The sequence below is a fragment of the Manacus vitellinus genome, unplaced genomic scaffold (assembly GCF_001715985.3).
Source record: "Manacus vitellinus isolate BGI_N305 unplaced genomic scaffold, ASM171598v3 scaffold_10_pilon, whole genome shotgun sequence".
Classification (NCBI taxonomy): Eukaryota; Metazoa; Chordata; class Aves; order Passeriformes; family Pipridae; genus Manacus; species Manacus vitellinus.
Genome location: NW_021938838.1, coordinates 12,545,316 through 12,558,228, shown reverse-complemented (window position 1 = coordinate 12,558,228; position 12,913 = coordinate 12,545,316). Strand labels below are relative to the sequence as shown.

At 36.0% G+C, this 12,913-nt stretch overlaps 1 protein-coding gene across 1 annotated transcript in view; it reads right to left on the bottom strand.

Annotated features, from left to right (window-relative positions):
- Positions 1 to 3,179, bottom strand: part of FTO (FTO alpha-ketoglutarate dependent dioxygenase) — a 195,318-nt gene extending 192,139 nt beyond the window's left edge. Inside the window, exon 1 of the mRNA XM_018085057.3 lies at positions 3,098 to 3,179. The gene's annotated coding sequence lies outside the window, so the exon portion shown is untranslated. The remainder of the gene's footprint in view (positions 1 to 3,097) is intronic.
- Positions 3,180 to 12,913: the final 9,734 nt, after the last annotated feature.

Below are 12,913 nucleotides of genomic sequence, written 5' to 3'. Positions count from 1 at the left end.
GACACATCAAAGTCACAGGCCAAAATGCAGTTACATTACAGATACATGGTTTGTTATTTTTAAATTAAGTGGCATAAGGAAAAGATGGGACTTAATGACATTTTCTGACCAAGAAGCATGACAGTGTAAAAACTTTTGCAGCTGACATTTTTCCCTGCAGGGTGTCAATACCATTCTCAAAAGGGTTCATTTCTCTCTTAATTGTAAGACAGAAGTTCAATACCTAGGCTATAAAGGCTTAAGAAGACTTTAGTGTTTCCAACATAAAATTCTCACTTAGTTTCCTCATCAAACAAGTCAAAAGACAATACCTATTTTCCAATTTATGGATCTATGTCTTGGGTGAAACAATATAATACAAAAACTAAATTTATTGAAATCACACAAACATTAATGAAATTAGTTCTGACAACAAATTCAAGGCTGCAATGTCACAACAATTTCTAACACATAAAAACACTGAAAACATTAAGCAAAAGTGTGGTTTTTCCTCCCCCAGAACTTGGCATAAAACGCAGTGAAGAATTCATTGAAGAAACTGCTGTTGTTAACACAAGGGAGACTTAAGCCCATGCAAGTAGCAGTCACCTCTAAAAAGATAACCCAGTTTGCTGCCCTGAATTTCTCCTGAATTTTGGGAAAATGTCAGCTTCACTATACCAAGTAATATCTCTGGGCCTGGAGCAGCATCTCATATAGGTGTAAAAAGTCAGTCACAAAAGACACATGGAGAGATACAGCAGTGGCTATGAAACATTTAAAGATGTTAGTTCTGAGCTATACAATAAGAATGCAGTCTGATAAGCAGTTAAAATAAATATTATATTCAAACTAGCCTTCCAAAAAATATGACTGTATCTCACTATTCTGGAAAAGTCCATTTCATTATTCCCTAAAAACGATTTTTTTTTTCCAGAAAAGATGGTCTTTTGAAACTTCTAACAGACATATTCCCAACCTCAGAGGGGATGCAAGTAACTTTTTTTTCAGTCACTGATTACTTATTTACACCTTACAATCAGCACTATGTAGAATAAAGCAAAAGATGAATCATGCCATATAAAGAAGGCAATTCAAACAAACCCAAAATATCTGTGTTGTAACTTACTATTTTTAGATATTTATGCAGAGAAAACAGCACAACCAGTAAAAAAATTCTATATAATCATACACACTCTTCCCTGCAAAATAACTGGATTTTCTGACTCATGTCACAGTTCCACCTATTTTTCCCTTAATTTCATCACATCAATGATTTCTGTATTATTTCCATAAAGTTAGATTGAAAATGTTCTTCATTTTTACTCCCCTGCACCCTCAGCAACCTTTCAGCAAAGAGAGCTAAAAGAAAGCTGAACATTTTATCCAGGTTGAATTTTACCTATCTCATGTCTAGATCTGACAAATAATCTCACTGGGGCTACAGGAGGGAACAACACACTGCTGGAGGTGAGGCTGCAAAAGGAAGGCAGAGCAGCTCTGGAACATCATCTTCACTCCCAGCCTAAAACAGCTCCTCTGCCTCAACTCCTTTCATCAGAAGTTCTTAAAACATTGGCTATTTTTTCATCTTAAAAAGTTTTGCTAACCCCCTGCTGCAGTTTTTACACTTTTGAGAATACTGACCTGGGACCAAAACTAGTAAAACTTCAATTTTTTTCTTTTTGTTTTTAACGCAACTCAGTGTTTGCAGAAATTTCTGGGGTAGATCCTAAAAAACAAAGAGCCTCTATTCAAAGCATAAGAAATTATCATCTCCATCTCCAGTACTGTTTTTCCCAACAGTCTTTTGTTTTCCAAAAGGTTATCAGGTGTAGAAAGGCACTCTGAGAATGCTTATTGTCATGAAAGAAAGATCTGAAACACAAGTACAGATACAGACCTTAGGTTTTCCAAAAATCTCTCCTTTCTATTAGCTTGTTTCCCCAGATAAGAATGAACATTAGAGCCTGTGTTTCACTTTCATTCTTTTTTCTTTTAATCAACTATAATAAAACATGGATTTCTTTCAAGTCCTGCATGAAGCAAAGGACTAGTGCTCTGAAGTGAGAGCTCAACAGCTTTATAAAGGAGGAAGATTAAATACTTTATATAGCAAAAATTTTGTGGTACAATAGTAAAATCCCATCTAGAAAAAAGTCACCACTTTACAGGAACTTCCACAACTTTACCTCCTAATAGTCTCTCACATGTTGGGTTTTTTTGTTTCTTTTTTAATAAAATAAAATTGGGATAGTTTCTTAAGGAAGGAATGTGATTTTGAAGTTAATATTTGTTTAAACTACAAGGTTTTCCAAGTGTTAGCTATTAAAACTTCATAGCTACCAAGATCATTCAAGTGGCTCACTAAAACAAGTTATGTCAGAAATGAACCTAGAGTAATAAAAAATATATTCTAAATGCACCATTACAGCTTTTATTTCTCCATTATCACATATATTAGATTTCAGAATTTTTTTTTCTTCAAATTATTTCTGTAAACTCCACTCATCAAAAAGATCTTAAGGAACTGGCCAATTTTACAGTACCATTTACTGACATGAAAAAGTTATATTTCCAGCTTACCCTTCATTACACTCAAGACTTACCAAAAGCCTTGTCTTGCTACATTCTTTCTATAATTCAGACTGCCAAAAATACTGGTAGACACATGATCATACTGTACCACACTTTGTTTACTATAAGATGCCCTCTCCACACCCTACTGTATGTCAAAAACATTTTCATATTAAGGGCAAAAATGTGCATTATTATTATTCTATATACACTCACATTAAAGTTATCTATTAACTCTCTTAACAATATTTCATGTCCCCATACTTACTAATTATACTACAATAAAGTATGCTTGTTATTTAATATGATCACAGTGAAACCTGTTCTCCCACTGAAAAAATGTCCAGTTACAAAAGTAGCAAAGTGCAGCTCAAGTGATCAGGGCACAAAAAAAATTACGTAATGAACAACCTACTGCCATGCAAAGACCTCAGGTCTAACAACCAGCATCTTTAACTGAGGAGCTGTCTGAGAGTCTATTTGATATTCTTTGCTGAAAATGTACTGTTTGGCTTTGCTTACTGATTTCAACCTCTCTTACCCTTTCTCATAAATCAACAGGGCCGGATTTTGGTTCACACAGACCAGTCATGCACATGCACAGCACACTCAACCGATGTAACTGAACTAAGAGTTAATTTATGCATTGAAGCAGCTTAGCAATGTGTGAAAAATGTCTGCTGCCAGTATCCCCTCTCTCCTCACCTTGACGTGTTAAGGCCCCTTAATTGTTGTTTTAACCTACAGGAACATTGTTCCTTTGGCCAGTGATTGTTAATGGAACAGAACTGGCAATTTCCTTACCTAGCTGAGTGTATATTTGTCACACATGGATTAGCACCTTAAGTAATCATAAGAAAACTTTGAAGCGATAAATAGTTCAAACACTGACACTTTGGACTGACAAAATGTCCCTAAGCCTCCTCAGCATAATTGTCAATAAACTTCTGATCCCTCTACCATCACTTCAAGCATCTTGATACCATCATCCATTTCTTGTTCCTTATCACTTGTGCATCCTCTTCCAGCAAGTACCAGCTGGTAAATGGGTCGGCTGTATGTATTAGGTGAGAAGTAAGAACATTCAGACTTTGTTTGAAAATGATCAAGCTTCAATCAGATCTCCAGTTCTTAGTTTCTTCTTATACATACAGACACAAAATCATACATGTACTTAAGAAAACAGTTAGAACAGTGGATACTTTTAGTGCAACATGGTTGTGATTCACAGTGAATAGATAAAGACACTGGGGCATTTCTGCATGCCATTTTTTGCAAAGTTTCTTAAAAAGAGTCAATAGCTGCTGAGAAACTAAATTTCTCACTTGAGCAGTTCTTAAGCAGCTCAATTCCAAAGAATCAGCAGACAGAAACCTTGGTGACTGTCACCAATAACTGATTCTGCATCATGTAGCAAAAATACACATCCAGTCGCCAAGAAAACAAGTGGTTTTGACCAGCTGTGAAATACTAAGCACCAATCTTTGACAGAGAAAAGACTCAATAAAGAATAAAAGCAGATAAAATAAAAATCTAAATTAAAACAAGAGTTAATATTGAAACAAGGATACATTTGGTGTATACATTTGGTCTGTAGACCTCTCAGGTTCTAATAACATGAAGATACTGATGCTGCTTAACTTCTATGGAGTCCCTCACTAGGATGCAGGGCAGTAGAGCTGTGTAGCCTTAGGAGATGCACATTGTGCTTAGGAATGGAAAATAATACTGACATGGTGCTTTTTCTCCTTGAATAACCCAAGGAAACAGAAAGAAACATTAAGAATCACTGCGTTGTTATGGAAAGTATTGCAAATCTGCAACATGGAATTGTACAAATTTCACTGGGGTCCAATATCTAATCAATGTAAGAGCAAACACACTGACCAACAACCACAGAATGGAACAAGGACCTCCAGAATGAAACCCAAGGGCTGATGCAGCTTAAAAATGCAGATTCAGAACCTTTGCAACAGGCTTTTAAGTTCTGTAGATATAGAGGGACAAAGAACTTTCAAACACAAACACAGGCAGGTCACAGTAATACACTTTTTCAGAATCACCAGCAAGATCAAAGATACAATTAATTTTCTTACAGCTTTTCCTCATTTCCAGAAAATAACAAGCCTTGCAGGATTTCTGGGCTATATATATATTAACAGGTAATGTCAGAAGCAACCATTGTGTAACAAGAATACTTTAAAAAAGGGGAAAAAAACCCTTAAGTGTTAAAATATCACCCAAAAGAAAAAGCAGATGAAAGTAAAGTGAAAAGAAAATGAATACTTGAAAAACTATAGATATTTCCTTAAATACTTAAATTTAGCATCAAATGCAACTTCTAAAGTCCCCTTGATAACACTGCTGAAGACAGTGTTAATGTAGAAAGAGCAGGTGTTAAGTGCAAATGCATGTGCCAAGCAATGGGCTACAAGGAAGATCAATAAGGAGCTAGAGCATTAAATTTCACATACTGTAACTGTCATGCCCATTACACAGTATTTGAGCATCTTTCTAGGCCATTACAAAATTGTTGACTCTTGATATTTTTTACAGAACCGAATTATTTTCCAGAGATTTTATTAGCACAATAGGCACTATGAAAGTCTAAAAGCACTTACAAACTTGGCGAAACCTAAAGACCTTTAGAGCCTTTCCAAGACATCATAATTACATACTTACAGAATACATAACTGTATTCTTCAGTCCAGAATGAAAAGACAGGAAGATGGCTGAAAGCCTTATAGATAAAAGGAAATGTATTCCAGGAACACTTTTCTGTTAGTCACATTTCATCAGATACACAGCTGAGGTATTTTAAAGGAGGTATTTACAAGATAATTCTTGAGAGTATGTGCCACAATTAACAAAATCACTGCAGCACACTGCACAGAAAGAAGGGGTATGTGAGTCCCCCGGGGTTTGGCTGCAGAAACAGTACCATACTTCTTGCCTCTGCTCTTCAATCATTGTGATTTGTCCTTTGCAAGGACATGATAAACTCAAATTTTCCTTCAAACACTTCTCACACTAGAAGAGCCTTTGAGCAGGAGTTCTGTGCAATTCTCCCTCCTCTCTCAAGAACAATTTACAGGCAACCATCACCAGTGTGTTATCATGGTTACAATGAATGCAGTGTCATACAAATTGTCAATGTCTTCCCAAAAAAGCACAACCATCGAGATGTCATTTTTGAAGGAACATGGGGATACAGCGTTAATACAGCTGAATCACTTTTTACAAACTATTTTCAAGGACATAAACATCAGAGATCACAGTATGTACATAAATTTAACATATCAATATTTGTACAAGACTGTTCAATGAGGAAAAGTACATTTTGCAACATTTGGACCAGATAATCCTTGAGGTCCCCTTCCAAGATGGTACTTTATGATTCTATGATTTGTAAGAGTGACCTGTGTAATAAATGTATAGACACTGCTTTGTATTTATAACATACTAATTTCCTAATTTTGCATACACTACACCATCGGTCAAATGATGGTAACACTCAGAAAATCCATAAACTACAGTCATTGCCTCAACTTCATAATACAACAACTACTAATGAAATACTATTGAATTTTGGCATATCAGTTCAAGAAGGATATTGCTCTACGGGCTGCTGGAAAAATAGAGTTTTTTTCTGTAACAAAAATAATTTAAAGAAACACCTCATAGTGAACAATTCAAACTTGTTTAATTTTATTTAGCTTGAAGGCTTTGTTTTGTTCACAGTCTCCAAAATAAGCCACATGGGGAACATTTAAATGTTAAGTTGGTAGCCAATGAACTGCAAAATTCAGGGTCTGAAACGCTGGACAAGTTCAGACCAGAAACAATAAGCACAATCTAAAAGAAAGGGTAATTAAGCATTGGAGGAAATACCGCTGTGTAAGATGAATTCTTCCCCCTGGGAATTCTTTCCTATATCAAGCTCAGAAGTTTTTCTAAATGATACATTTTAGTTCAGTGGTTCCCAAACTGTTCAGACCAGCAGAAAGAAGTTCTGCACATACACCCTAACCAAACAAACATGAGGCAGCAGAGCCACACTGACTGAAAGTTTGATGCATCTCATTCCTCAGTTTGGTTTTGATTCATCACTTTGCCAGTCACCAGTGGTCAGTGAATCAGGAGACCCTGGACTACTTCACTAAGAATATATTTTACTGAAGTCCTAAAGCTGGTGTTAGATATTCTCTTCTGCCTCACAATTCAAAAAAACTTAGAAGTTTGTTGGGATCTGTATTTGACAGTGCTTGGAACACTCGCAGTACTACCATAAAGTTAAAGAACTACAGCTAAAAGAAGGACTACTCATTGTCTTTCACATTTTATTTTTAAACTGGCTTTGCATAATGTAAATAGTGTTAGGGAATACTAAAATACAATCAAGAAGTGATCTGCTGTGAAAGAAGCAGATCTGTTAAGCCACTTCCTTTGTGCCAAATCCAGGCAAATTTAATAATGCAAATCAACATTTTGCTTAAGAATACGTTTACTGAGCAAACTTAAGAACTCCTACATTTTCAAATAATGCTGTTTTAATAAAGCAATTCTGACTCTTGGAAAGGCTAATACTTAATTTCCAGTTTTCATTTCCATTATTTGCATATACACACCTTATTTCTCGTTAACTTTCCCTCACTTGCAATGATCAGGTGTAATTTTGCAGAGCAGCACTACTCAACTAAAATGGACAAGCACAAAAACTATTTCTTAAGTCTTGCCTGAACATTTGTTCAGGGAAAAAACTTTTGCCTGTTCTTTCTTCCCATAGACTTATCTTCTTAACTGGTCTAAGATTCTAGACAGTCCTGTTGCTACCTCTGTTTGTATTTTGAGAATGTGAAGTTCAGTAATGACAAGTCTTTTTAAACATTCTCTCTTCCCTTCTCTATGCTATTCTCAAATACAGGCTGGATTTCTGAAGGTAAAAAAGACAGAGGCTGGCATGTTCCAGATTTCAACACAACTCTCCTTTGCCCTACTTGCTGCCTTCTGCTGAAATATCCTACACTTCTACTACTGCTTGTTTCTTCTGCCAAATTTAATAAACAAACAATGAGTACTGACTCATTGTAGAATGGTTAGGATCCCTTGCCTAAACAAAGGAAGAAGAGAGGCAGCCATACTGACCCATACCACATACTAAAGCTGTACCAGGCTGATAGGAAAATACAGACATGTTTAATCAGCTGTGTGGTAACACTCAAAATTGAACCCATGAAAGGACCCAATAAAGTGCCAAATAATCTCTGTATTTTTAAGTAAATATTTGTAGATGTTATATAAAGAAGTCATCAAAAAGCCCACTGTAAATTAGTACAATAATGTAAATTAGGGATGGTGAGGAGAGGTAAAACTCATCTACAAAAAGAGATATACACACAAAAAAAATAATCTTAATATGGAAGTACAACTTGACAAAGAGGATTGTTCTGAACTCTCATAAAATTAAAGGCACACAGGAAAGTGTCAATCCAAATTAAAATATTGCAGACACCTTAAAACTCTGAAGTCTCTTGTTTCCTTAGAGCATATGTCAAAGACAAGAATAAATAAATTTCTTTACTTCAGAATGTGCACACAGACAGGAGTCAACCATTTTATAACCTGATACAGTGGTTTCACATGTTGAGGTACTCCCAACCTGAAATTCAAAAATCTAGGCCATCCTTTCTGACATGTAGTATGCATGTCTGTGTTAGAACCATCTGAGTGACAGCAGCTCACATGCATTAAAATAAGGGAGGCTGAGGGCAAGGAACTGACATTAAGAGAAAGCTGCCAGAGCCACCTTTGTTCTTATTTGCTGGCTTAACACGCTGTATTACTTCCCTTTCTACAATGGAAGTGCTTCAGCAGTAACTAGAATTCAAGAAGGGCTGAATGAAAAAAAGAATGAACAATGTAGGATTTACAAAAATATTCAAAGGGAGGATTTTAAAATTAAGTAACAGACAACTGCAGGAGCTTATGACCCACATTTAGCACTACTTATCCTGCATTTCCCATCTAAACTAGAAGTGAAAAAGGTTTGATGGTCTCCATGCAGAGCTGAACTTCCATATGACAAATGCATCAAACTACTATTAGTTGAACTAACTCATTATATAAGAATTCCATCAGATTTTTACCTAGGAGTTAAACTGAAAAAAAGATTGTGGTTACCTAATAATTTTGGGAACCCTTAACTCTATCAGCTCCTGCGTTTGGAAAGAACCATGACAAGGATGCCTACTCACAGCATTTATTCAAGGACCTTTTGTTTTTATTTCTATCAGAACAATTTTTCTATATAAACTTTTCCAGCTAGGAAAGTGTAAAAAAACCCACGTACTGTTTAACTCAGACATCTCATTTGTATTTTCATACCAAGTAGAGTAACTGTTTGAACATCATGACAGCAGAATGATCACCTTTAACATGCATATGAAGAATTGCTGCTCTAGAACAAAGTACAGAGGTCTGTGCCAAGTTTGATGGAGCACTAGCACAGGCTCCTAAAACAACCCATTAGTAAAAGACACTGCACTCTAATTTCTGTGGTTCCTCGTTCCATTTCTTTTTTTTTGTTCTTTAGCTCGACAAGTTAATTGTTCTGTGCTTACAAGTTTTCAATAGCCTGTTACAAAAAGACTCAAATTTGTTTGCATTACACACCACGGGGATTAAAAAGGAGTTAATATATATCTATTCAGAACTATTGTGCAGAAAATAGCTGTGTTGTACAGGGCTTAGGCTGTGACCCGCTTAACTTTATTCATAGAATGCACAATCCATCACGTACAAAAACACAGAAGAAAATGTGAGGTGTTAGTAAGTACCGCTGTTAGTGAGAAATTCTGCTAATTATTACACCAAATAAGCATAGTCAACAGGCCAGAGCTGTGAGAGGGCATGTTTCAGGGCATTAAATGGCTGCCTTGGATGGAGATGAATATATTACACTATGCCCTTTAACAATAAAACAATTTCCCTGACACTCACAAACCCAGGCAGCTCCAGCACGCAGACGAGGAGCTCGACTGTACTTGGCATACAGCGATGTTCCAGTGCCACCTAGTGACGGGCACTTTACTGTCTCCCAAGATTTATCGCACAGGAAAAGTTCAAAAGCTAATTCAGCCCGAGTGCAGAGTCCGCACAGCACGGAGGAGAAGCCTCACTCTTGGCCAAGAGCAGACAGACAGAGCGAGGTCATGGTGAGACAGGGTCCTCCTCTTGCTTTAAAACCAAACCCGCACGAACTTAAACAGCTGATAAAGTGTCACACACAGTTTTCTTACAGTCTACTCTTATGGTCTTAAACCAGGGAAAAGCCTTGCAGGGAAGGACAAAACCAGCATATTTTAAAGCCTATACTATGCACTGGAAGCTTCGGATAGCTTGGACAGTTTATGAAACTGATTTTAGGAAAATATTTCATCAACTTAATATTTTAAATTTCTCTCCTCTTCCCCTCCCCCAATTTTGAATGGACTTTATTATTATTATTATTTTTATATGGAGTGCTTTCACAGCTTAACAAAGTGTTCTAGAGGCTGCAAACTTGGCACATTCTTCCATTCCTTGTTTACATGTTGACACTTCCCATACTTCTGCCACAGTACTTATTATCACTACAATGGAGTTCACAGCCATTCCACGTCTCCATTACTCTGTTTCCCCTCTGCTGATCAGTACTGCAGTTCGACATTTAAGTCCAAACTAAACTTTGCAGTGCAATCTAGCTCATGAAAAGCCGTGAAGAGGTTGAAATATTATTTTTTAATGAATACAAATTAATGCATGCATAAGATACAAGCAAAATTATCTACCAATAAAAAAATTTGCATATTTAGATCAAGTTAAAAGCATAGACTGCAAAAGATGGTGCTAATACAATCCCTGCCATGAGTCTCTGTATTTTTATTTCACAATATTTTTACAGGACAAGTCAAGAAAAAGTCTTTATGTTCACTAGACATTTAGCACACACCATTTATTTATGGACACACAGATGAATAAATTTGAAATTCTGCATCTGAACCCCACATCTATCATCATGAAATGAATAGCAACATATTAATACTTTATAGTAGGAATTTCAGTAGAAAACCATCCTCAACAAAGCTTCCTCCTATTACTGGCATTAAGCTTCCACTTTAAGTGCCTCATGACTCTAAATTTCATGTGTTTATCTTCATTAAGCTAAAAAAAAATAATACATTTTAGGGTACTTTTTGAACTGCATACTACAGAACAAGGAAAAAAAATCTGAAAAAAAAAAAATAAAATCCCCACTAGGCACTGATTCCTACAGGAGCACAGTAAAAATGCCTGTTCTGATTGAAATATAACCTCTATCACAAAATTTAAAGAAAGATGCTTAGAGATTAGTATAAAAATAATTTCTCCAAATTCTGAAGCCACAAGGAGTGTGAAGGGGAAGAATGAAGAGGGGGACTAAAAAACCTTAGAAATTCAACTGGGAAAGGCTTCACTCAGAGAGTGGGTAACACACAGTAACTAAATTTGGAAACCTTTACTGTAAATGTACTTTAAGTGTTTTAATCCATACCCTGCCTTAGGACCTAAACTTCTGCCACAAGAATTAATATTGTCCCTACTTTAAACAGCAGATAAAAAAAGCAAGATAAAAAAGTAAGATAATCTTGTTCCTTACGTGTCATATAGGATTCTACTCATGACTTCTCAAATTACTTTTCCAGCTTCAAAGAAAGTACTTGTACTTTCTGGAGTACTTTCACTTCTGTGACACCTTGGAAAGGTCGAATGAGCAGACTGGAGGAAAGGTGTGCTGATGAAAGCCATGAAAAACGGTGAAACAGGTAAGGAATTGTAGAGTCCACAAGAGAAAGAAGGCAGCATTATTAGCAAAAACCAACTGTAACCCCCTGCTTACCAAAACAATGAACAAAAAGTCCAAAGTTTTATGTTCACTGAATTATTATTGTCCAAGTTTTTAAAAACCTGTCATATTTTATTGCTTTTACAAGAATACTTCACTTTATCTACCAGAAGCTCTGTTAGAAAGAAAGATGATTTAAACTAGAGTAACTCCTGATCGGCATATTAGAAGTTTTAATCCAAAAGGTCCCAAACTGCTGGCTGCCTTGAAAAATACATGTAGATCATCTACTACTTTTTCTTAAGGATCCTGAGATGCACAGCCCTCTGACAGTCAGGGGCATGCTACTGTATTAGACTCCAGATGCAGTCTTAAATTTAAATGCTGCATAAATTCCAATTCTTGACATCCAAGAAGCAAACAAGGAATACGGGTCAAGTTTTAGACAGTGGAATAAGCCCACTTGGGCTTACCTTCAGTGCAGTCCCCGATCAAAACGTCTCAGCTCACATGCCCTAGCATCAAGTTATCAACATTCTAGCTCTGTAGTCCACATCAGTTTTCCAGCCACAGAGGAATGCTTCTCAGAACAGCTATCACCTGCAAAACTTCTTCCCTCAAAGTAAAACTCATCCAAGAAGAGAACACATCACAGTGAATTTCTGTCACATTCCGTTTGCAAAACACATCATTCACATATTTGCAGGAATACAACATTTTCATCTGCAATATACCAGCCCTTTCCTCCACACCATTAAGATTCTTTCCTTAAAAGCTGCAAAAATGTATTTGCCCTTATATCTCAAGAAATGCTTGACTGACCAAAGCTCAACTGGTCGTATGCCTTAGATATCCCACAGTCATAATTATTCATATTCTCAAATGATGGTGAGCAGCTACCCAGGCCAAAGCCACCTCTAAAAAAATTGTTAAGCATCAAAGTAAAACAAGGTTTCTAGTATCTACTTCCAATGAAGTATCTTTGCCATAAAATATTAAAACAAAACAAAAAAACACCAGATGATTTAAAGCAATTTCTAAAATTGTGGTCTATGTTCTCTTTAGTTGTTACAGGAAAATGAATATACAAAAAATTGGCTTGATAGTACTCAGTTTTACTTCATTTTCAATATTAATTTGTTTTAATTACATGACATGACAGATCATCAAATGCAAACAGGTTCATCATAGTAATACAAGCTTTGTAGAGTATTTTTAAAAAATTCAATTTACTGTCACCATTGTTTTATTTCTTTCCTATAATTGAAAGCTATTTGGAATGCATTAAAAAGGATAAAAATTTCCAAAAAAAATTCATCTGCTCCTCAGCATAAAAATTAAGTTGTTATCCTATGCTTCTGATAAAGTAATTTCCTTTTAAAATTATGTGGAAAGTCAAGCATGACCTATTTGAGCAAGTGCAGTGCAAGCAATACCAACTGTTCTACAATCAAAATTTGCAGGTTCCCTCAAAAACCAAAACAAGGGCACATA